Raw genomic sequence first — 27,069 nt, forward strand, 5'->3', positions numbered from 1 at the left:
CTATATCCAGTCTCCCCGGACCCCGCATTCACTATATCCCTGGACCCTCCATTCACTATATCTGGTCTCCATGGACCCTGCATTCACTATATCCGCTCTCCCAGGACCCTACAATTGCTATATCCGGGCTCCCTGGACCCTGCATTCACTATATCTGCTCTGAAACTCTGAGAACTTTTGGAAGAAGGGAGGAGGAGGAGGGGAGAACTTGGCCAATCTCCTGGCAGGAGGCTGGGCATGGTGATCAAGGACTACCCTTAAATGTGGCAGAGCCTGACCAGCAGGGTTAGTGTGAACTGAAAGGAAGGCTGGAGTGTGGAGCCTGCGAGGGGGGCCCCAGGGAGGGGAGCCTACCTACAAGCTGGTTGCTGGACTGAAGGATTTCCATTGTTCCACCGTCTCCCAGGCAGGACAACCTGTCAGCTGGAAAGGAGCCAGCCCAGTGGAAGGCCTGAAAGGAGCTTTAACCCATCAAGCTAACAGGACAGGGCAGTATGAGTACTTCTACACCTCCTGGACCAGATAAAGGGAAAGGGCGGTCAGGCGCAAGACCCAACTGGTTCTCATCTGGGACTGCTTTATTGCTAGCACTTGGAATCCCTTGCCCAGGGATACCCTCAGTGCAGCTGGGTGAAAAGGAGGATTCATCTGGGGTCTGAGGTGGTACACCAAGGGGCAGGGGCAGACTGACAACTCATGGGGTCCACGGGCAATAGGGGATCATGGGGCCCCTGTGTCCTTGCCCAAACTCAAAAAAGCCTATGAAAAAGCTACAAGGGGCATCTCATGGGGCCCCCTACTGACCCCGGGCTCTCGGGCACTGCCCAAGTTTCCAAATGGTCAGTCCGCCCCTGCCAAGGGGACTTCAGTGCTCCTTAAAAAGACAGTTGCAATTTTTGGACACATCCTTTTGTACAGTGAATAGGTTGCTAAGAAAATTGTCCTTGAGTTTTGCAGTTCCTTGGGCATCCCATATGCCCCTAGACCCCATCCAAGTTGTTAACCCCTTAATAAAAACAACAACAAATGGCTACTGTCCCAACCTATAACCCACCTTAGAGGTATGGTGCACATGGACCGGAAATGTGCATCACAAACAAACAAAGGATTTCCCAGAAAACACTTACCAACCAGCCTGCAAAACAACCAATTTGGTAAGTGTTGCTTCGAAATCCTTTGTTTACAATAAAATAAAAAAAATAAAGATTTAAAAGCACCCCTGTCCCCCTGTGTTTATAGATTCTGCATGTGTTTGTGAACAGTGATTGCCACATACATGTGAGGTATCGCTGCAAACCTTGAAGTGAGATCAATAATTCTAGGATTGTTATCCATGGGTAACTTTAAAATAATACCCTGTAGAGGCTTTTAAAGGATTACTTATGAAAAATGTTCAGTACTGTAGTATTTGACCATTTCACGGGCACATGGAAATTTGAGTCTTGATATGTTTGATTCCTTTTTATTTGATGTAAACCAAATATTTTATATTTTACAATAAAATTGGATATTACATGTTGGTGGTGTGCATTGCAATTCATGTTTTTTTTCCTGAAAACGGGTTTATAAATAGCCGCACAAATATCGTGCAACATAGAAAAATTGCAACTGCCACCGTGTTTTTCTCCAGGGCCCTTTGCTTTCACAAAATATATAATGTTTGGAGTGTCTAGGTAATTTTCTAGTGAGAAAATGACAATTTTACCATGTGTGAAAAAATGTTAAATTGCCCCAGATAGAAAGCGGCTAAACACTTTTAAACTACCGTATATACCCGAGTATAAGCCGACCCGAATATAAGCCAAGGTACCTAATTTTACCACAAAAAACTGGGAAAAACTATTGACTCGAGTATAAGCCGAGGGTGGGAACACCAGTGGGAAGAATCGTGCCTCATCATTGGTGTCAGTGGGAAGAATCGTGCCTCATCATTGGTGTCAGTGGGAGGAATAGTGCCCCATCATTGGTGTCAGTGGGAGGAATAGTGCCCCATCATTGGTGTCAGTGGGAGGAATAGTGCCCCATCATTGGTGTCAGTGGGAGGAATAGTGCCCCATCATTGGTGTCAGTGGGAGGAATAGTGCCCCATCATTGGTATCAGTGGGAGGAATAGTGCCCCATCATTAGTATCAGTGGGGGGAATAGCACCCCATTATTGGTGTCAGTGGAATAGTGCCCCATCTTTGGTGTCAGTGGGAGGAATAGTGTCCCATCATTGGTGTCAGTGGGAGGAATAGTGTCCCAACATTGGTGTCAGTGGGAGGAATAGTGTCCCATCATTGGTGTCAGTGGGGGGGTGGAGGAATAGTGCCCCATCGTTGGTGTCAGTGGGCGGGAGGAAAAGTGCCCCATCGTTGGTGTCAGTGGGGGGGAGGAAAAGTGCCCCATGATTGGTGTCAGTGGGGGGTGGAATGGTGCTCCATGATTGGTGTCGGTGGGGGGTGGAATAGTGCCCCATCATTGGTGTCAGTGAGGGGGGGGAGGAATAGTGCCCAATCGTTGGTGTCAGTGGGGGGGAGGAAAAGTGCCCCATCGTTGGTGTCAGTGGGAGGAATAATGCCCCATCATTGGTATCAGTGACACCAATGATGGGGCACTATTCCTCCCACTGACACTTGCTGATCCCTGTTCCAGTATGGTGCTGCTGCAGCCAGCATATGTGGTTGCAGCAGCACCTAAGCACGGCACACTTACCTGCATCTCCTTCACTCGATTCTCGCGGGGCCGCTCAGCTCCGCCTCCTCGCCGGTGATTGGCCGCCTGTGTGCCTTTCCTGAGCTACAGTTCTGGCGGCCAATCACCGGTGAGAAGGCGGAGCCGAGCAGCCGCGCGAACATCCAGTGGACGAACCGAATGAAGGAGCAGCCGCGCTTCCTGGACCGGATCGTCGTGGGACCGGAGCCAGGTAAGAGACAGCAGCCCCCTGCCCACCCCTGTACTTACCGTAGTTTCCCTTCTGTTGGAAGGGGGGGGAGCCATCTGAAGACGTTGACTCGAGTATAAGCCGAGGGGGCCGTTTTTCAGCACAAAAAATGTGCTGAAAAACTCGGCTTATACTCGAGTATATACGGTATTTACTTTGTAAGTACATCATATCTCAAACTGCACATACATATACAAGCACTCGGCCAGATACCCATACACAATGGACAGCTAAAGTAATGGGGACACGCACAGCAGAAAAAACACACAATCACACATACTGACATACAAACCTACTGTACATGTTGCACAAACTCACCCAAAATGTTTGTGCAAAAGCTTCACTGCCAAAAGAGAAGCCAAAAAAAAATAAAAATCACACACCACATTTAACCACTTCAGCTCCAAAAGGTTTTAACTCCTTCATGACCAGGCCATTTTTTTCTATTTGGCACTGTGCTACTTTAACTGGTATTTGATTGGTCATGCAACACTGTACACAAATTAAATTTATATAATTTTGTATATCATAAATAGAGTTTTCTTTTGGTGGTATTTGGTGACGGTGATGATTGGAATGATTGACTCAAAACCTGCTTTAACCATTAGCCGCCCGGCGGCTTGAAATGTGCTCCTGTATTCCGGGTGCACGCCATTTGGCGTGCTCCCGCACATGCGTGGTTTGCGCGGTTGCAGAGCGACGCAGCAGTGCGATCTGTCACCGCCCGTGCACCTCGGACACGGCCGATGACAGATCCGAGTACCGGCTCCCGTTGCCGGTACCATGTGACCTGCTGTGACCAATCACAGCAGGTCACATGACAGTCATATACAATGGATGGCTTCATTCATGATGCCATCCATTGTATACTAGTGCCTAGCTGTGAATGGTCACAGCTAATCACATGCACATGTCATGTGATTAGCTGTGACCAAATCACAGCTAAGCACAAAAAAAAAAAAAAAAAAGCTGAATGAATCGATTTCATTCAGGTAAATGCTTGCTTATAGCAAAGTAATTCTTTGCTATAAGCAAATTGTGTAAAAAAAAAAAAATACTGATCACTTCCCCAAAGTAGTACAGTGTTACTATGGTAACATTGTACTATTTTGGTCATAGTAAAATATGAAAAAAAAATCTTAAAAAAAAAAAAAAATGTAATAAAAAATTAAATATAATAAAAAAATTTAAAAAAATTTAAAAAATATATATATTTTTTTTTTCATACTGTCACCAGTCAGTGTCGCTGTTCACCGCCATGCCAGTTATATGATGACGCTGTACTGCACTGGGGACAGTATGTAAAAAAAAAAAATAGTGAAAATAATTTTTTTAATTTTTTAATTTTCCGAAAAATTATGACAAAAAAATAAAACTTCAAAAAACTCGCCATGCCTCTTATGAAGTACGTCGGACTGTCTACTCTGCAAAAAGGGGTCATTTGGGGATATCTGTACTGTTCTGACATTTGGGGGTATCTGTACTGTCCTGACATTTGGGGGATATCTGTACTGTTCTGACATTTGGGGGTATCTGTACTGTCCTGACATTTGGGGGATATCTGTACTGTTCTGACATTCTTGGACCTCAAGATATTAGATTGGCTGTCAGTACTTCAGGATTGATCAATATTCAGATCTATACCATAGTTTGTGAACTCTATAACTTTCCTACAAACTAAAAAATACATCCTAATTTGGGTTATTTTCACCAAAGACATGTAGCAGAATACAACTCAGCCTAAATTTAGGAAGAACAATTATTTATTTGTAAACTTTTATAACAGAAACAAAGAAAAATGTGTTTTTTTTTCAAAATTTTTGGACTTTTTTTGTTAATTTAGCAAAAAATAAAAACCCCAGCTGTGATTAAATACCACCAAAAGAAAGCTCTAGTTGTGTGAAGAAAATGATAAAATTTTAGTTTGGGTACAATGTTGTATGACCGCGCAATTGTCATTCAAAGTGTGAGAGCGCTGAAACCTGAAAAATGGCCTGGGCAGGAAGGTGTAAAATTGCACGGTATTGAAACGGTTAACCTGGTCCCTGGCTTTAAACTCATTTGGGACCCCTCTTGGAACCCCTATGGCGTCTATATAAACATGTGGGTCAAAACTACCCATCGGGGCCTCCCTCCTGTGCCTCTGGGTGCCTCCTGCAATATCTCCAGGGATCTCAGAAGGAATTTCACTAAAGATATGCAGGGGCATAATAGCTTTGGCCAAAGCACACTCACCAAACCACTCCTTCTCCAATCTAGACCTGATCTTACCATCACCACAAATCCAGTAGATATCACCTAAAGATTGTCTGATTCTGTAAAAGCTTAGATGAAATGTTGCTGTATGTGTGACAAAAACCTTTTGTAAAATTTCCCAAACTTCTCTTTGTTGCCACTCCTCTATAACAGGTATAATTCCCTGGGTACATTTTTAAGCCTTCACCTGGTTTGGGGGTTTTGGTGACTATGGGATACTTTGCTTTCCAGGTTTCACAGGAAACATTTTTGTCATGTGTTCCTGTAAAAAGACTTAGGAAACATTCTTCAACATCTTCAGGAAGATTTAGTGGCACTGTTCCCACATGTGGCCTGGCTGCTCCACAGACATAACAGTTAGACTTGTTGTACTGCAGGGCACTGTACCTCATCCATTCTAACTAAAGATTTACATCTGAAAATCCCGTTTCCGCTGCCACGGTATCTTCGAAAGAAGGATCAGCGATGGCAATCATATCCCTCAAAGTACTGAAGTGTGGCCTCAGGGGATTGTAATCGTTGTTATACATGTCTTGTATCTTAAATTGCCCCCTTGTGCCCGATATACCCCCTCCCCAGTATAATCCAAATACATACATTCCCGAATCACTAGGGCTGGGATTTTCTATGGTAAGTGTATATTTCGCATTGGGCTTCGTGAGAGTCATTCTGTTTATGAGGGATTTTCCGTTCTTGTCCTTTTTATTTATGGCCGTGTCAGGTTTGTATCCCCAGTCAACTCCTATGTTCCATCCCACTGCTCCCCAATAATCACAGTTACTCCCCCAATAATCATCAGTTACACAGATGTAACCTATTCCCTCCCTCTTGTGCGCCCTTTTCCTGCTACTCTCTTCATCCCCTTTTTCTGTGAGGTCTTCATAGGTGAAGGAAAAGGTAGCAACATGGGTGTTAGAAGAGTCGATCCACAATGTAGTAAACTTTCCCTCTTTGGTAATAGCAACCTGTGGTTTCTGTGCTGGTATATTGGTTTCTCTTTTGGTCCTAATGTGTATTGGGTGAACGTTTTCTGAAGTATTATTACTGTTGTTGTAAATTATGTGTGTATTTGCTGAGATATTCTGGTTCTCCTTGTAGCCACATATGACCTGAACAGCGCCCAGGTCTTCTGGGGAGTATATGCAGTTAGTCACTATCCATATTGGGGTAAATACTAAAAATGTAATCAGTCCCAGCAGAATCCATAGTTTGCCAGAGTCCTTGGCTAATAGAATGCTCATCTTGATTATTTTCAGAGACTTTGTTACCGACTTCACTCACTATACGAGGATTTATATCACCTGCTTCACCTCCTTTAATAGGGAGCACCTTGTCCTGGTCCTCCCCTGTGCCTGTTTCTTTGCCTTTGGCCACTTTAACTCTTTTCACCCGACTGGCATGGATCCAGGCTTGCTGACCTTCTACTAGGACAGCGGTCCTAGTCACTGCGATCACTCTGGTCTCTGGTCCGAATGGATATCCGGCCTTCTTGTTCTGGGCTAGCTGCTTGACCACTACGATATCACCAACCTGGAAAGGATGTGTAGGGACCTGTGAAGAGAAAGGAGAAGTGCGAGCAACATTTCTTTCAACCATATCCAAAGTTTCAATCAATTTACGGACATACTCTTCCCTGATCTGCTCTAGATCTCCTGATTCTAACAATAGTGGTATTCTAGCCCATGGGGTGGGGAATGGTCTTCCCATCAATACTTCAAATGGAGAATATCCCGTCACTTTATTTGGTGTCATCCTGATTTCTGCTAATACAATTGGAAGTAGCTTTGTCCAGCCGACAAAAGTACCCCCAGTTGCTTTCCTCAGTTTATCCTTTACAGTCCTGTTCATTCTTTCTACAATCCCTGAACTCTGTGGGTGATAGGGAATGTGAAATTTCCAGTCGATTTTTAGGGCTCTCACTAGTCCCTGACAAACGTTTGAGGTGATAGCAGGACCATTGCCTGAATTGATCTGTAGAGGGCACCCCCATCTAGGAATAATTTCCTGTGTGAGGATACGAACAACTGTCTGGGCATCTTCCCTTGTAGTCTTGAAAGCTTCTACCCACCTAGAAAACGCATCTAAAATTACCAAAAGATATTCTTGCTTCTTTCCTGTCTTTGGCATGTGTGTGAAATCAACTTGAAGGTGTGTGAAAGGAGTGGTAGGGTATTGTAGATGCTCATGCTTAGACTTATTTGGTATGTTTTGGATTGTTACGGATACAAACAATGCATCTGGATACAAAAGGATGAGTTTATATAGTATTAAATAATAATAAAGTGCAACGTTCATTCAGAGTTCCGTGAATGAATGAACTACAAGTCCCATCTTCCACCGTGGCCGAGAGCTTGTAGTGAACTGTGAGGGGCCCTGTCCATTTGATAAAGATGACCAACCTTCTGCAGCCAGCACAGTAAATAAAGCCCCCACTGTGAACAAACGATTTTCAACATATAACCCTAGTCCTCCAGACACCCCATCACTGCGGGAACATGCTTTCTATGAGGAGCAAAAGGGGAGAAGAGGAGATAGGAGATTGACCTCCCTAGGACGAGGGGAATATCCGCATCCATCCACCTAGCCCTTACAGCTCAGAAGTATCTGGGAGGCCACCCAGTGGAAGGACAGTAATATTATAGTCCATCTTAACAGCAATATATATATTGTTTACAATATACAAAGATCGAAATTGGGACATTTGCATTGTGTCTAGCTAAGGACAATAAATACATAGCTCCATTTAGAACTTTGGGCTGTACAAGTGAGGTGCACATACAATATCACTTGCACAGTAAGATTATATAGAAGTGTTATTGATTACTTATAATTAATCATTTGATATTAATATTATATTTTACATTTATCTTTATGCTCATTTCATATTATTTATTATTTATCATTAATTATTATTATTAATTTATTGATGTATTTTGCGTTTTGCACATATATGTCACTTTAAATGGTGGTTTTATTCAATGTCACTGATATAGCATTTTATCATATTCATTAGGGTTTTCACATCATTGATTTCATAATTTATATAATATATTTTTTAATATTGTCCAATAATTAATTATAGCACAGAAGTTTTTTATTTTTATTTTATTATATTGTTTATATGATCATGGAATAATATATATTTACATTATTTATTATTTAACACAGTAATACATGATATACATGGTTAAAATATTTTAAATATTTTTAGTAGGTGGAGCGCGACACAACCAATTATTTATTGGATACAAAAGCCTTCACTAATTTGGGGAGACCTGCAATGTAAAAATCTTGTAATAAAACTTCACAGGTGTTTTGCCAGCCCCTGTGTCCTACTCCGTGGTATTGTTCTATGAACAGTGGAGCACTAGCTGCAGGGATGCATGGCTTCCCCTCTTTGAGAAAGAGGCCTTTCTCATCTTTTACTAAATCTTCCCCTGCCTAATCATTAAGATCTTGCTCTGATGCATATGTTTGGAGACTCAACAAGGTACTGTCCAGAAGTGTGATCTCCGGGGTCAACATAGGCATTTGTATTTCAGCTGTTTGCGTGCCGGCTGCTTGTTTCGCTGCTAAATCTGCAAGTGCATTTCCATTTGCAATGTCAGTTTGTTCTCCCGTGTGTGACTTGCAATGAATGATTGCTAATCTATTTGGCAGTTGGATAGCATGGAGAAGGTCCTTCACTAGCGTGGAATGTGAAATGCTCTTCCTATCAGCGGCTACAAATCCTCTCCTGGAGCAAATCACTCCAAAATCATATGCCACGCCAAATCCATATTTGGAGTCAGTGTAAATGTTTACATTCTTTCCTGTGAAGAGCTGACAGGCTCTTGTGAGTGCTATAATTTCTGCAGCTTGGGCAGATTGATAGGGAACCGCTTGGGCCTCTATGATTTCATTTGGCAGTTTTACTACTGCGTATCCTGCATGGTAGGTGGTATCATTGGGTCTGGAGCAGGACCCATCCACAAAAACGTCCTGAGCATCTGATAATGCGACAGATGACATGTCTGGGCGGGGAGAGGTATCCTGGTGGATCAGATTTACACAATCGTGCCGGGAAACTGTTTCATCTTCTCCCCTTTCAATCCTAACAGAGCATTAAGAATGGGAGCAGGGCCTGAGGTGGCTGACGCATATTTGATGGTGAGATTAGAGTTGGACAAAAGAATGACCTCAGGGAGGACATGTGCTGGGTGTGTATGTTTTTTAGCAAAATCGCTACATTTATGTGTAGTATGCAATGTTGTAGGATGCCCTAGGGTGAATGACGTGGCCTTTTCAACTGCCATTGCGCAAGACGCTAATTCTCTGAGACACGCAGGACCTGAACTGGCACCACTTTTGAGAAAAAAGCTACAGGGCGAAGTCTGCCTCCGTGTTCCTGGGCGAGTACACCAGCCATGGTGTTACAATTGTCCCTTGCATACACATGAAACATTTTTACATAGACAGGGAGGCCAAGGCCAGGGGCAGTTACCATTGCATTTTTCAAATACACATATGCATCAACCATGTCATCCATTTAACAATTTCTGACATTTCCTGGGTTGTGGCTTGTCTTAACGAGTTGTCATAATAGGAACAGTCAGGTATCCACTGGCGGCAGTAACCAATGGCTCCAAGAAAGGACAGCATCTCCTTCTTGGTTTGTGGGCGGGCAAGACCCAGCAGAGCCGGAGCTCTCTTTGGACTGACGTTCCTTTCCCTCTTTGTAAGCACAAAACCCAGATATTCAACACTTGTGTTACACCATTGTAGTTTTTTCTTTGACACTTTGGGGTTTATTTACTAAAGCTGGAGAGTCCAAAATCAGACTCCCTTCTGCATAGAAACCAATCAGCTTCTAACCTCAGCTTGTTCAATGAAACTTTGGCAATGAAACCTGGAAGCTGATTGGTTTCTATGCAGAAGGGAGTCTGATTTTGGACTCTCCAGCTTTAGTAAATAAACCCCTTTGTGTCCACCTTAAAAAAAAAAGATATCTCAACAAACTCTCCTCATCCCTCATGCCGGCCCCCTTAGTGAGACTGCAGAGGCAGATGACATCCGCGTACTGCAGCAGGACTGACCCACAGTCCGGTGTCCACCCCCTCAGAGTGGCCTGGAGAACAGTTACGTAGACTACAGGGGAATCTACAAAAACCCCGAGGCATTAAACAGAAAGCAAAAATGGGCTGTGTCTCTGCGTCAACAGGGACGCTAAAAAATACATTTGCTAAGTTAATTTACTGAAAAATATTCAGCATCAGACGGTATGGCTGTAAAAAGAGATGGCATTTCAGACACCAACGGGTGGTATTAACCAGTGAGTCAATAATCAGCCTAATGTCTTCCGTGTAAAATTCCTGCTTTTTTTTTTTCATGCCTTTTTTAAATATACCAGTGTAACAGTGGGCTTGAGACAATGTTTTGTAATACAGTCAATGTCTTCTACTTCTAAACATTTAATTATCAATGTGTCTCCTACAGTGAGAAATGGCTATTGCTTGGTCTGTGCCGCCACCTTGTGTCTGGTTCTATCTGCCGGTCCGGGACTAGGGCCTTTTATCATATCCATATGAAAAGTGTCATTATCTCCTGTTTTCGGGAACGGACTTGAACTTCTCATTGTTTCAATCCACCCTGCTAAATTGTCTACCCACGGATTTATTAGGTAATAATCAGTCCTACAAATCCGGGCTGTGAAGTCTTTACATGACTCCCCCTGTTCCGGGACAAAGTATAATTTTTACTTTTATTTTGTCCTATTTTATCTTTTCAGAAAAAAAGAAAAAAGAAAGTGAAAATAATTCCTAAACGTGAATCTAGTTACACCTGTACCTTCTCGGGTCGAGTGATCTGTGACCAATTATCACTCTCACCAGAATAGAAAAAGGAGGGGGGAGGCAGAGAGAAACAGAGAAAAAGAGGGAGAAAAAGGACAGGAGACAAGTAAAAATACGGGATGGATGTTCCCTTTAATTTGTGTCCTGGAAGTGACACTGTATATAATATCTCTTTTCTCTAACCTGTCTTTTAACTTCTCCCACTGTGAGTCCTTTCTGAAATTCTACTGGACAATGTAAATTGACTTTTTCTACCTGTATGTTAGAACTACCTTGATAAAAAGAGTCCTTTTCCTAACTTATGTTTATATCCCTTTTCTACCTTATTTACAAGGTAACCTCCAGGAATACGATGATTAACCATTTGCCGCCCGGCCAATGGCCGTTTGACGGCGGCAAAAGTGCTTCTGCATTCCGGGTGCACGCCATTTGCCGTGCTCCCGCACATGCTCAGTTTGCGCAACTGCAGAGCGGCACAGTGGCGCGATCTGTCATCGGCCGTGTACCTCGGACACGGCCGATGACAGATCTGAGTACCGGCCCCCATTGCTGGTACCATGTGACCTGCTGTGACCAATCACAGCAGGTCACATGACAGTTGTATACAATGGATGGCTTCATTCATGCCATCCATTGTATACTAGTGCCTAGCTGTGAATGGTCACAGCAGGTCACATGCACATGTCATGTGATTAGCTGTGACCAAATCACAGCTAAGCACAAAAAAAAAAAAAAAAACTGAATGAATCGATTTCATTCTGGTAAATGCTTGCTTATAGCAAAGTAATTCTTTGCTATAAGCAAATTGTGTAGAAAAAAAATAAATAAAAAAAATACTGATCACTTCCCCAAAGTAGTACAATGTTACTATGGTAACATTGTACTACTTTGGTCATAGTAAAATATGAAAAAAAAATCTTAAAAAAAAATAAAAAAAAATGTAATAAAAAATTAAAAATAATAAAGAAAATTAAAAAAAATATATAGATATTTTTTTTTTCATACTGTCACCAGTCAGTGTCGCTGTTCACCGCCATGCCAGTTATATGATGATGCTGTACTGCACTGGTGACAGTATGTAAAAAAAAAAATAGTGAAAATAATTTTTTTAATTTTTTCATTTTCCGAAAAATTATGACAAAAAAAATACAACTTCAAAAAACTCACCATTCCTCTTATGAAGTACGTCGGACTGTCTACTCTGCAAAAAGGGGTCATTTGGGGAATATCTGTACTGTCCTGACATTTGGGGGATATCTGTACTATTCTGACATTCTTGGACCTCAAGAAATTAGATTGGCCGTCAGTACTTCAGGATTGATCAATATTCAGATCTACACCATAGTTTGTGAACTCTATAACTTTCCTACAAACTAAAAAATACATCCTAATTTGGGTTATTTTCACCAAAGACATGTAGCAGAATACATCTCGGCCTAAATTTATGAAGAACAATTATTTATTTGTAAACATTTATAACAGAAACAAAGAAAAACTTGTTTTTTTTCAAAATTTTTGGACTTTTTTTGTTAATTTAGCAAAAAATAAAAACCCCGGCGGTGATTAAATACCACCAAAAGAAAGCTCTAGTTGTGTGAAGAAAATGATAAAATTTTAGTTTGGGTACAATGTTGTATGACCGCGCAATTGTCATTCAAAGTGTGAGAGCGATGAAACCTGAAAAATGGCCTGGGCAGGAAGGTGTAAAATTGCCCGGTATTGAAATGGTTAAAAAGTAGTCCGCATACACATTCAGGACAAGTCATTTGCAAAACTTTTAATCTGTAACTATCAGTCCATACACTTACCACCTGGACATCGGTGTCATACAACAAATTATCTTATACTTTACGTGACAGAAAGATAAGCAACAGAATTTTGGCAGCCCAAACCTACCAGTGTCAATATTTTCTTATATCTTGGACAACCTGTGTCCCTGGACATCCAATGTCCTCAAAAGTATTTTTTCAGTACTCACCAAAAGTACCTGTACTTACCAAAAGTACATATTTTTTCTGGACAACCAATGTCCTTCTAGTACTTCCCAAAAGTACTTATGCCGGCCGGCAATCTTTTACACTATACCCTTTCATTAAAACATACTCCCAAAGTATGTGGGCATCGGAACTCAGCCAGAGCCTAATCACAGCAAATATCAGAAAATATAGATCAGATACTTACCAGACAGGATGACTCTCCGATCCCGGACGAGCCCCCAAACTGAAAGGAATATGTGCTTCTAATCAATCACTGGTAGGTTTCGGTTTCCCCATTAGGCCTAAGAGACCGTGTTCTGGAATGAGAGAAATCAGCATGCACACACAGATTTCCAGAAGACGATCTGAATCTTTATTGGTAGGTTCTTCCTCTTATATTGTAACAAAGAAAACCATACAATAGAATTTGTCAAGGCTGTGAACGTGAGACTTCTCAGACCTTGAAATCAGTTACAAGTAACCAACAGTTATTTTCCCATGGGACAGAAGTATTTGACTTTTAACTATATCATAGCAGAAACAGGTGCTGTTAATACAAAGAAATAATTGGATACTATCCCTGCCTCTACCAAGGCTAAGCTAAGATAAAAAAACAAAAGAATATTGTGAGTACAGTTCTATAGCACATAACTGACACAGCATATTTTCATTAACTCATTCTGGGTATAATACAAAAGCAGTTAATCAAAATGGGAAACAAAAAACAAAATGGAGTGAGGATAGACCATAAGAAAAACATACACTTCCCTTCACAGGTTAGTTGCAAATAGATTGGGAAAAGTCTTAAATATTCATGATGTGCTTGTTTATGGTGAAGAGAGCAGATTTGCCATAAACAAGACAAGTAGTATCTATTTAACTTTTTGATTAAAAGCTATGCATACAGCTATTAGACACATAAGATCAAACAAGCTAATAAAAGTGGCCAATCAGAGTGCTTGCCATTGTACTGAATGGGGAAAATGTATTCCATCCTGTGTTCTGTGTCCTGTGTTAATATACACAAAGGTAGCAGAGCACAAGTGAGGATACCTGGGCAGAGCACAAGGGAGAATACAAAGATAGCAGAGCATAGGTCAGGATATGTGGGACAGAACACAGGTTGCATGGAAGCTACCTAGTTGCATATTATAGATTGGACATATGCTGGATGGTGTAGTACAGTGGTGGGCAACCTTTTTTTTCAACTGAGCCAAATCTCGCCAAAACCACTATTGAAATTTATTTTGAGAGCCACATTTTTAAAACTGAAAATACATAGGATGGTACACTGTTTTTAGTTTCAATAAGCTTTTATAGTAATTTATCCCCCATATAGTAATTCATCCCCCATAGTAATTCATCCCCCATATAGTAATTCATCCCCCATAGTAATTCATCCCCCATAGTAATTCATCCCCCATAGTAATTCATCCCCCCTATAGTAATTCATCCCCCATATAGTAATTCATCCCCCATATAGTAATTCATCCCCCATATAGTAATTCATCCCCCATAGTAATTCATCCCCCATAGTAATTCATCCCCCATATAGTAATTCATCCCCCATAGTAATTCATCCCCCATAGTAATTCATCCCCCCTATAGTAATTCATCCCCCATATAGTAATTCATCCCCCATAGTAATTCATCCCCCATATAGTAATTCATCCCCCATAGTAATTCATCCCCCCTATTAATTCATCCCTCATATAGTAGTAGTAAGTAAGTAGCAAGTAGTAAGCCAAGTCCCCCCCCGTGTCAATTCACTTACCTTTGCTCTGCGCGTTCCTCTCGCCGTGTTCCCGCGCCGTTCCGGTCTTCAGGGCGGACTGTGAGAGGAGCCTAGCTCCTCTCACATTCGTCACGCAGCTCCGCCTACACACATCCTGACAGCCAATCACTGGCTATCAGGATGTGAGTGGCAGCGAGACTGGCCAATCATTGCATTTGAGCGCGCTGCCCTGGCTGTTTTTTTTTTGGATCACGCTGCAGAGTCCCTGCCGCCCGAGAGGAGGGAGGGGAGCGGGCGCCCGGCACACAAGAGCCGCATTAAAGCGTGTAAAGAGCCGCATGTGGCTCGCGAGCCGCGGCTTGCCGACCACTGGTGTAGTATCTCTATGCTTGATATGGAGTATCTTGAATAGGACTTTGAGAGCTGTTGTTCGTTGTAACATTTACAAGTATTCAACTGAATTTCTGTCATCTGTAACAAATATCTTTATCCGAATAAATGCATCTCTCTGGAAAAGGACTATTGGTTGCTGCGGGAATAGTACATATATAAATACACCCTGGTCATCCGGAGAAGGGCTGGATCTCCATGTTTGATGTGAAGTACCTTTTAATAAGACAACACTGAGGGGCTCAGCACTTCCCCCTAGTGGAACAAATCCACATAGAGTCTAAACCTTGGACAAATGTATCGTCCATCCAGGACGCAACAAGGTGATTTTACCTGGCAACTGTCACAATAAATATATATATATGGCTCAAAATTTCAAGTCCTGAGCTACTAGCCATAACTTAAGAGTTACTCGCTACCAGTTGCCCCACCCAACCCTCTACCCTGCCTCGCCCCTAATTCTGCCCCCAGACACGCTCTCATAAGTTATCTTGTGAAATGGCACTGTTAAATGTTTTATGCAGAATAAAGGAAGGTATGAAGGGCGGGAGAGGAGGAAAGAAGGGAGAGGAGGAAGGGAAAGTGCTGAAGGAGGGGAGAAGGAAAAGGAGTGATAGAGGGTGTGACATAAATGTAAGATTTGAGTAGCTGAGATGTGATCTGTAGAAATATGACAGATTTAGCTTCATTCCATGTTAATAATAAGAATGTGTTCAGAATTCAGTCAGAGACATATGGTCACCAATTAGCATCTGAAAGGACAGAGCAGGCTGGAGGTGACACCTAGATGCCAATAAGACTTGTCACCTACGTAGTCAGACTTTGTCGACTTCTAGAAATTCTAGACTTCTAGACATTTCGGCTTCAGAGGCAGTGGGAGACCAAGAGAGGGCTCCGATGTGTCTAGGAGCTCTGACGTATATCAGCAGATCAAAGGAATATATTTAATCTCTCATAAAAGCTAAAATATTAGTTGCAGAGAGATGAATATAATTCCTTCTGATTAGACACGCTGTAGGCTACATCTGCATGTAAAACTGTATTTGTAGCCTATGTAGAATCCCAGAGAAATGCAGAAAACAGTTATATGGAGCCTGATTGCGACAGCTGAACAGTGATTGGTACTGTCACGATCGGACTGATGCGCTGGTGTCGGAAATTCAATCCCTGACTTGGTGATTCAAACCGTTCCTGGTCCAATCGACTTTGGGCATTTCAGTACCCAGAATGTCCTGTGGGCTGGTAGAGCAACACCCCCCAGAGTTGATTGGCCAAGGGCTAATGTCCAGCCTACATCCATATTCCCATAAATTGAGGACCTGAAATATGGACAGTGTGATTCATACGGAGCCGGTTCTATTTGACTGGGGAATCGCGGACTTTCTCTGACTTGCTCCAGTTGCAGCATAACTCCTGGTAAAAGTTTTATTTCTGTTTTTATTCCCTTTTACTTTACAGTGAATAGCCAATTGTGTGTCTTTTTGTATTTTCTGTAATTGTTTTTTCTTTGTATATATTCTGCACTGCCCACTTTTGGGATATTAAATCCTAAAATTAATAAGTGACTTCTGGATACTTAAGCTCGGGCTCATATCTCAGGAGAGACTGTATTGTATTGCAGTGTCTATATATGCTCGGTTAAGTTCATTGCCTATCTGTATTCAATTGCACTGCGTGTTGGCAGATTGTAAGGTAGCAGGTCTGCCAGACGGAGATCTGTGTGTGTGTGTGGTGGCCCAGCAGACCAGTCTGCGGATAAACTGTTGGGTGGTGGGAAGCTACCGTTTGTTTTGTGTCTGGTGTGGGGGGGTGTGGACAGTGGAAGAGTGATTAACACCGGAGTTCTAGCTTGTAGGATAGCTGGAGGAATCCCAGAAGGGTGTGCAATCGCTAGCCTGCTCCCCAACCCTTAGTGTGCACCAGATTGTATATAAGATTCGCATCTGCCTGTGTATAAGATTCGTATATGCCTGTGTGTGTGGTCAGCCAGCTGGATTGGAGTGGAGTCTCCCTCTAGTGGTGGCCAGAGGTAGCGTGGGCTGTGAAAGTATATCACGGCTGGTCTTATATATATTCAGATTAAGTCCCCCTCATTCCCTCTTACCCCAAGTCACGGCCGAACGTGCACGCCTCGGTTAGCTAGTCGCTGTGGGTGTGTGCGTGTGGGCTGGATCCGTGACAGAGGGAAGGAGGGGAAGGAGGAAAAGGGAAGGAAAGGAAGGGAAAGAAGGGAGGGAGGAAGAAAGGGAGGGAAGGAAGGAAGAAAGGAAGGGAGGGGTGAAAGGAAGGAGGGTCGGACTCACATGGATGGTTCCTGACTCACATGCTCATTCAGAAGCATCACAGAGCTGCTGGCTGCTCTGTATACAATTTCCCACCCACACATCCTGTTCTGCACAGCACATACTGGAGTGTAGGTGGGCACAGGGGAAGGCATAGCAGATCCAGCCTCTCTCCTCTCCTATTGGTGCGGAGGATGGGGGAGGGGCTGGGCACTGAGGAGCACACACCGAGGAGGGTCGGAAAGAAACTGAAGGAAGGGGGATATTCAGTGCAGCAGTGGGGGCAGTTATAAAGACCAATCTCCCTTTTATGGATTTCAATGAAAATGCTGGAAGCCACGTCTCCTCCTCTCCCTCCCGCAACTTTCAGCTGCTTCATTGAAAGCCATACAGGGAGATTGCTGCTTGTAACTGCCCCCACCGCCGCCTCTCCCACCCACCCCTAGTCCCGCCACTGCTTGCCCCCACGTTATTTCCACTCACCCAAAGGTGTGTGGAAATTTTGAGGGATATATACAGTGGGGCAAAAAGGTATTGTGATCATTTTGACCCCATGGGGTGAGATCTTGCGGAGGGAGATTATCAGTGGTCTTGTATGTCTTCCATTTTCTAATTATTGCTCCCACAGTTGATTTGTTCACACCAAGCTGCTTGCCTATTGCAGATTCAGACTTCCCAGCCTGGTGCAGGTCTACAATTTTGTTTCTGGTGTCCTTCGACAGCTCTTTGGTCTTCACCATAGTGGAGTTTGGAGTGTGACTGTTTGAGGTTGTGGACAGGTGTATTTTATACTGATAACAAGTTCAAACAGGTGCCATTGATACAGGTAATGAGTGCAGGACAGAGGAGCCTCTTAAAGAAGACGGTACAGGTCTGTGAGAGCCAGAAATCTTGCTTGTTTGTAGGTGACCAAATACTTATTTTCCACCATAATTTGCAAATAAATTCTTTCCAAATCAGCCAATGTGATTGTCTGGATTTTTTTTCTCATTTTGTCTCTCATAGTTGAGGTCTACCTATGATGCCAATTACAGGCCTCTCCCATCTTTTTAAGTGGGAGAACTTTCACAATAGGTGGCTGACTAAATACTTTTTTGTAAAGTCTGTTTTGGGATCTGGAGCCTGGAGATTTCTAAGTGATCTGGGAGAGATGAAATCTCCAATCCTGGGTCCATGTTTTCTGAACCCCCAGCACACTAATGGTACAGGTGTGTGCAGGGCTTTAAATAATAACCTGACTATGGTTCTGGGCTCCACCCCGGCACACAGGAGGTCACTGCCTTGGAGTCAGGTGGGCTTCACCTAGGAGGGGCTTCACCGCTGATAAAAGGCACTATTGAGGATGAACGCTCAGCAGAAGTTTTGCCCACAACCCATAAAAGAGTTAATGGTGTGGTATACCAAACTGATATCCATAGAGAAGATGTGGAACAGCTCATTGATGCTGAGCCTCAGAGTTTTTGGGTGAATCCCACACCTGGTTGCGCTCTGGGAGAGAGCCAGGGTATTGTATTAGGTACCTCCAGCAAGGAGGAAGCCCATTTAAGAAGCACCACCTCTGAGGCATCAATAAATGAGTGTCTCCATGTTCCCAGGAAGGTCTTGTGTCTAGAATCAGGATGTCTTTTTATAACAGAACTACTGAGGGAAATGTTGGCCTTCTAGAGTGTACGGCCAGTGTATACCTTGCTGTCTCTTCCGCGTTCGGGAGAGCTGGTACAGCGGGGTACCACTAATTGGAGCTGGGTATTACAGGCTATACAAGACAAAGATGGTCAATATAGGAATTCAGTGATACCATCCTTGTTGGTAATGGTGAAAATTATCTTTCAGTGCATTGCTGGGTTGCTTCATAGCAGTAATCTGTATGAGAGGCACACCAGAGTACTGCTGGACAGGACAAAGGTTTGGACAGAAGTGCCGGAAGACACATGTATATGTGATGTGGTTGGGGTCATCAACCCAAATGTAGAATTATGTAAGGATGGTTTGGTGTCAGGACAGTTGCTGGCAGAGTCTTTTGTGACAGTGAAGTCAGTGGGTAGTGAAGTCTCCATGGGACACCCACTCCGGTGTGTGTAATTCCTCTCCAGACACTGCCCTGCCAATTACTAGTGAAATGAGCTCTGACAAGAGTATTTTTGATAATGATAAAAAGGGAAATGTATTGATTAATTTTGATTGTCTGGTTACTGTGTGTGTGATAAGAAAAAGAATGGTAGACCTGGTGGTCAAGTTGACATGGTAGCTGGTTGTCGTGAAAGAGGTAATGAGTGCTTAACAGACACAAGAGAGGTTAAGAGTATAGTAATAGGCCCCCTAGAGGTTCAGGAAGATCATTCTGGGAAAGTTTTCCAAAGGTCCAAGGGAACTGGCCCAAAGCTTAACAAAGTGACATTAAAAGAGTTTGATTCCCAAATAAAAGAGCCCACGTCTATTACTAAAGGGTTTAAAAATATAACCCCTTCAAAATTAAATAAAGCAAAAAGGGAAATTGAGGGAGCACGTTGTAATGATACGGGAACCTGTCACTTAAAGCTTAGGAGACAACCTCGGGTTACAAAGGATACCTAGAGTTGTAAACCCCCTAGTGGTAAAAGGACTAGCATAGTCTCAAGGAAATTAGGAAGACCGCGCTTTAAGAAGCAAACTCCTAAAAAGTCCGGGGATGTCATAGAGCTCAAGTAAGGGGAGACAGGGGAAGTCATCTCTTGGGGCAGGGAGTAGCGTCTCCCTTTGATGAAAATGAAGTCAGACAAGTTTGGACCTTTACAGCTGATATCCAGCACAGAAGTTCTAAAGCAAGGAGGTTAAGTTTTGTGTGTTCCGCCCCCTACGGGGTGAAAACAAGAGGGGGATATGTGGCAGTGCGGTATCCTGCCACGGTCGAAATCAAGTTTTATAACCCTGGATTCTCAACCAGACAGGTTGAGGGGCTCCAGAGGGTTTATTTAATGCAGAGGAAACTGGCTTTTCAGTTTCCTCATTTATTTGTAAATTCTGTTTTGGGATCTGGAGCCTGGAGATGTCTAAGTGATCTGGGAGGGATGAAATCTGCAATCCTGGTCCATGTTTTCTGAACCCTCAGCACACTAATGGTACAGGTATGTGCAGGGCTTTAAAAAATAACCTGACTATGGTTCTGGGCTCCACCCTGGCAGAGAGGAGGTCACTGCCTTGGAGTCAGGTGGGCTTCACCTAGGAGAGGTGGAAGCCAGAGTAGCTGTGTGCTAGTGCCTAGCTGTGTGCGAAACAACCATTTTGGAAAGAGTCTGCAGGAGACAGACGTAAATCTGTGTACAAGCTAGGAGGCTGAATATTTGTTTGATGGTAAATTAGAAAAAGTGGTAAAAAATCTAAATTACATATACCTGTCAAACAGGAGCAGAAAAATTGGGCCTTGGATGTTGGTTGTGCCTTAAACCAAAAACATTGTTGGAAGCTAGCAAAAATAAAAAAAAAAAAAAAAAAAAAAGAAAAATAAATCAGGATTCAGGGATAGGATAGACAGCATAGACAGTCTTCAAAGGATTACTGAAAAAAAAAAACAAAAAAGGATATAGCACCTCAAAGGCTAATCAGCAATATAAATTTATTAAGGACTTAAAAAAAATGTGCAATACATATCATATAATCCTACAATGTTCCTATTCTCCCCTCCCAGCACCAAGGACTGACCTCCCACCCCTCCCTATAATCCCTAAAATCCATCAATTTACTCAAGAGGTGCCCTGCATACAGATTTGAAGGTACCAGCAGATTGTTTACTGGCGGTGGTGGATGTAGAGTCCTTATATACATCCATCCCCCACCAGATAGAAATCAAGGCCATTTCAGAATGGCTGGATTTCAAGCACCCATTGTCTGCTCCGCATAATGAATTTTTTGGTGGAACTATTGGATTTTATTATCTGCAATAACTTCTTTGTGTTTGACGGTACATTTTATGATGAGACTAGGGAAGTTGCTATGGGCGCAGCATGCTGACACTTAACTAGTTGCCGACCGCAGATAGCCGAATGACGGCTTCACTGCGGCCGGCCAGTTCTGGGTGGACGTCATATGACGTCCCCCCAGAACGCGCTCTCCTGCGCGCCCCAGGGGGCGCGCACCCGGCGATCTCCGTGATCGCTGTGTCCTACGGACACAGCTGATCACGAGATGTGGTAAAAGGCCGATCATACCGGCCTTTTACCACGTGATCAGCGGTGTCCAATGACACGCTGATCACAGGGAAATGCAAGTGCCGGTTCTCGGCTGCACTTTCCTCACGCTGTCAGATCGTGAGGAAAGTACTGCCGAGAACCGGCAGTTGTCAGAGCGGGGATCGGCACCGATCATCAGGGCCACTGATGATCAGTGCCCTGATGATCAGTGCCCAGCAGTGCCACCCACAAGTTCCGCCCACCTGTGCCCAGAAGTGCGCCCACTAGCTCCGCCCACCTGTGCCCAGAAGCGCGCCCACTAGCTCCGCCCACCTGTGCCCAGCAGTGCACCCACCTGTGCCCAGCAGTGCACCCACCTGTGCCACTCTGCAGTGCCACCTACCTGTGCCCAGAAGTGCCACCTACCTGTGCCCAGCAGTGCCACCCACCTGTGCCCACCCACCTGTGCCCACCAGTGCCACCCACCTGTACCACCCACCTGTGCCCACCCACCAGTGCCACCCACCAGTGCAGCCCAGCAGTGCTGCCAGTCAGTGCCGCCAGTCAGTGCCCAGCAGTGATGCCAGTCATTGCCATCTATCAGTACCCATCATCAGTGTCACCTATCAGTGCCGCCTATCAGTGCTGCATATTAGTGACGCCTATCCGTGACACCTCATTAGTGCTGCCTATCAGTGCCGCCTATCCGTGCCACCTCATTAGTACTGCCTATCAGTGCCCTTTAGTGCTGCCTATCAGTGCCCATCAGTGCCGCCTATCAGTGCCCATCAGTGCTGCCTCATCAACGCACATCAGTGAAGGAGAAAAAATACCTGTTTGAAAAATTTTATAATAGAAACAAAGAAACTTTTTTTTTTTTCAAATGTTTTGCACTTTTTTAATTTATAGCGCAAAAGGTAAAGTGCCCAGTGGCGATTAAATACCACCAAAAGAAAGCTCTATTTGTGAGAAAAAATGATCAAAATTTCATATGGGTACAATGTTGCATGACCGCGCAATTGTCAATCAAAGTGCGGCAGCGCTGAAAGCTGAAAATTGGCCTGGTAAGGAAGGGGGTATAAGTGCCCGGTAGGCAAGTGGTTAAGCTGGTGGGAGAAATCTGCAGTTTATGAGAATCCAAGATACCATAACAATGTAGTTATGTGGGTTAATTACATGGATGATGTGCTGGTGGCCTGGAGAGGGTCATTGGAAGAATTCCAATTACTTATAAAACTACATTGTAACGACAAAACATTTTTTTAACATATAAAGTGGATCAATGTGAAATGGAATTCCTAGATCTGAAAATAAGAAAATTAGGAGAGAAACTAGAGACCGCCACTTTTCGTAAACCTATGGTGAGCAATACCCTTTTCCACACCACTAGCCACCATCCCTGGTCACTGATTAGAGGGATCCCTTATGGACAATTCCTAAGAAGTAGGAGAAATTGCTCTAATATAGATGATTATCATGTTGAGAGCCAAGAACTAAAGAAGAGGTTCCAAGTGAGAGGATACCCTAGGTCAGTACTAGAGGAAGGCAGAGTGCGAGCACTAAAACAAAATAGGACTCAGCTTTTGCAAAATAGGAAACATAAAAAGAAATCACAGCAAGACAAAATAGGGCTGGTTAACAGATATGAACACACTGATGTCAGTTAGTATTTGTGCTTAATAAGCACTGGCATATTCTAACGGAGAATAATGAACATTATAGGGAAGAGGCCTTGGATTATAGCAAAGAAAGCCCCTACTATAGGCAATACCTTGGTCTGCAGTGAATACAGGAAGAGTAGAAGTTAACCTATGTACATACAACCACCCCTGAAGGGCATATTTGCATGTGGACATTGTTCCATATACAAACATTTAGATAAGATTAGAGAATTTCAGGAGTCTACAGGAATGAGATCATATTGTATTACTTTATTCCTTAATTGTTCATCGTCGTGGGTTATATATAGAATAGTATAGAAAATATATATAATAGCGCCTATGGAAAGAAAAAAAATGATATATAAATCACTTGTGATATACCAGCTGCAAAAAATCACCATAAATAAATAAAGTGTAACGATTATTACAAAAAATATTTTGCGCTAGTAAATATAAAAATATATCCGTGAAACAAAAAATATCAAAAATATATATATATGCATGAATAATATTTAAATGAGAAAAAGTTCAAATAATAAGTCCACACTTTAAAATATATGTAACACAAAAAATGTGCACAAAAATGTCTAAATGTGACAGACCACCACCAAAAAACTATATAAACTCACCAGAGCTATAAAACAAAAACATGTATATATAAATATCTTCAGGAAATGAAATTCTGCAGAACACCGATCCACATAGACCAATTTCAGAAGGAGCAAAATACTTTCAAATTATCATCAAGGAAATCCACTTCTCCAAAAAAGCCACCCTTAATCGTATCCAAGGAAGAAGATGCCAGACACTCGGAAGAAACAAAAGAACTTCATGGTGCAGTATTATTAAAAACCAAATTCCTTTATTAGGTACTCATTGCACTTAACTCAGGAGGTGTCCCAGCCGACACCAGCGTCAACAGCATACAGCAATCACAGAAAACGGACCCAGCTACTCAGCACATGCGCAGTAGCTCGTAGACAAACGTAATGACGTCACATCGATCAAGCTCTGCCCAATGTTGTCACCACTGTGCTGGTACAAGATTCCCACACCGTGGTTTACAGGCTTAATCAGCTACCCGCCATTGGTAGGCTGGACCTGGATTGTGTCTGTCAGATTACCAGCCTTCAAGCTTTTGGATATGTACTGAGGAGATAGAGCTTAGTGGCCTACCTATATCAGCTGCGAACTACTATACACACTTGGAGGCGTTCAGGTTGCCCTTCTGTTGCTCTCCCCTCTTGCTGTGAAGCCATATTCAGCGCTATCATTTTGGAACTTTTCTATACAGCCGGATTTATATGTCTATACACAATATAAATATAATACAGGCACTGCCACAGAGGGACTTCTGGGGGACTCTTATCCACTCTCATGGGATAGGGAGACTTTAGGGTTTATAAGGAGGGGTGGGAGGTCAGTCCTTGGTGCTCTGATTTAGGGAGGGGGGGTAAGTGGGGGTGCTGGGTTTGCCATGTGAGGGAGGGGTAGGGTTGCGTGGGATTATAGTGGGGGTAATTGGTGGAGGGTGGAGGGTGGAGTGCTGGGAGCAGTAGATAGGGTGTCTTTACATAGAGTCTTCAAAGGATCACAGATCCCAAATAAATGTAATAAGTTACATCAGCATCAGAGGTTTAATAGCTTCTGTTGATCCAGGACTGATTCATTTTGATAAATGTCAGCTGGTCAACGGTGTCTGTGGACAGACGCACTCTTTTATCTGTTATAAAACCTCCATCAGCACTGAATGTCTGTTCAGAAAGCACGCGGGATGCAGGACAAGCCAGTAGCTCAATTGCATATTGAGCTGATTCTGGCTGGAATGGCCTTATGTGATAAGAATTGTCTTTTCTGAACCTGCCACTGTGGTACAGCACATTCTACAAATTCATGGAAGGGGGCAGAGTCCACCAGATGGAAAGGCAGCAGTTGTAACGCAAGCAATTTGGCCAAGCTAGCATTTAGATGCTGAGCATGTGGATGGGTGGGGCAGTATTTTTTTTTATGTTTCAATAACTGGGGTAGCTAAATTTGCCTGGTGAAATCAACAGGTGGTGTAATGCTAGCAGATGGGGTGCCAGGACCTGTGGCACCCATTGTTATACCATCATCCCTCTCAGTGGAGGCTGTGGAGAAGACTTGAGGTATAGTAGGGGTGGAGATCCCAGATGAGGAGCAAGGAGAAGTCTGCACTTCTTAAGATGTGGGTCTTTAAGGTGCTGTTGCCAACGGGCTGCATGACAGGTCGTTATATGTCTTGCCAAACATCTGGTGCCCAAGCGGCTGGTGTTTTGACCAAATTTGATCTGCTTCAGACAGAGACGCTGAGGTCTGCTGCACATGTGTTGAAAAAAGCCCACACCAGAGCACAAATTCCCCCCCAGCACAAATCCCCCCCAAATCACCCCTCCTAGCACAACATCCTCCAAATCTCCCCTACTAGTACAAATCCCTCCCTCCTAGCACAACCCCTCCTAATCCCCCGTCCTACCACAAATCGCCACTCCTAGCACAACCTCCCCCCAATCCCCCCTCCTAGCAAAAATCCCCCCTCCTAGCACAACCCCTCCCAATCCCCCATTCTACCACAAAACTCTCCCTCGTAGCACAAATTCCCCCCACTTCCCTCTCCAAACAGAAATCCCCCCCCCCCCTCAAATTGCCCCTCCTAGCACAACCTCCTCCCAACTTCCTCTACTAGCACAGATGTCCCCTCCAAGCACAATCCCTCCCAATCCTCCCTCCTCCCAAAAATCTCCCCTCCTTGAACAAACCCCCCCCCCTCCTAGCACAACCCCTCCCAATCCCCCCCAGCACAAATCTCCCCAATCCCCCCTCCTATCACAACCCCTCCTAATCCCACATCCTAACAAAAATTCCCCCCTCCTAGCACAACCCCTCCTAATCCGCCCTCCTACCACAGATCTTCCCTCCTAGCACAAATTTCCCCCAATACCCTCTCCCAACTTAAATTCCCCCCCAAAAAAAATCACCCCTCCTAGCACAACCTCCCCCCAATCCCCCCTACTAGCACAAATTCCCCCCTCCTAGCACAACCCCTCCCACCACCAAAAAAAAAACTTCACCTATAGATCTACTTCACCCCTTCTAGCACACATCCTCTTTCCCTTCAAAATTTTCACCCTAGAACAAATCCTCTCCCCCAAATACCCCCTCCTAGTACAACCCCCTCCAAATTACCCTTTACCAACACAAATCCTTCCTCCCCACACCAATCCCCCTCTTAGCATAAATCCCCCCAATCCCCTCTCCCGGCACAAATTTCCCCCCAAATCGCCCCTTCTAGCAACCCCCCCCCCATCCCACCTCCAAGCACAAATCCCTCCTCCTAGCACAACCCCTCCCCTTCTATCACAAATTCCCCCCAATCCCCCCTCGAAGCACAAATCCCCCAAATCGCCCCTACTAGCACTACCTCCCCCTGTTGCCCCTCCTAGCACAAAACCCCACCCCCACCCCCACCAAAAAATAATAAAACTTCACCTGTAGTTCTACTGCACCCCTCCTAGGACAAATCCTCTTTCCCCTCAAATGTTTCACCCTAGCAAAAATTATCACCCCCAAATGCTCCCTCCTAGCACAACTCCTCCCAATCCCCGAAAAATAACCCCTCCTAGCACAACCCCCTCCAAATTACTCCTCCTACAACAAATCTTCCCTCTTAGCACAATTCCCCCAAATCCCCTCTCCAAGCACAAATTCCCCGCCCCCCCAAAAAAAAATCACCCCTCCTAGCACAACCCCCTCCAAATTACCCCTCCCAGAAAAAAAATCCTTTCTCCCCACAAAATTTTCCTCTCTTAGCACAACCCCTCCTTGCACAAATCCCCCCCTCCTAGCACAGCC

General features: G+C 43.8%; 1 long non-coding RNA gene across 1 annotated transcript in view; it reads left to right on the top strand.

The window, feature by feature from the left end:
• The first annotated feature begins 10,449 nt into the window (after nt 1–10,449).
• Nucleotides 10,450–27,069, top strand: part of LOC149443514 (uncharacterized) — a 32,171-nt gene continuing 15,551 nt past the window's right edge. Inside the window, exon 1 of the long non-coding RNA XR_016306668.1 lies at nt 10,450–10,490. This is a non-coding gene — a long non-coding RNA (uncharacterized LOC149443514). The remainder of the gene's footprint in view (nt 10,491–27,069) is intronic.

The sequence above is a fragment of the Staurois parvus genome, unplaced genomic scaffold (assembly GCF_062004578.1).
Source record: "Staurois parvus isolate SC_StPar_1 unplaced genomic scaffold, SC_StPar_1.0 ptg000854l, whole genome shotgun sequence".
NCBI lineage: Eukaryota > Metazoa > Chordata > Amphibia > Anura > Ranidae > Staurois > Staurois parvus.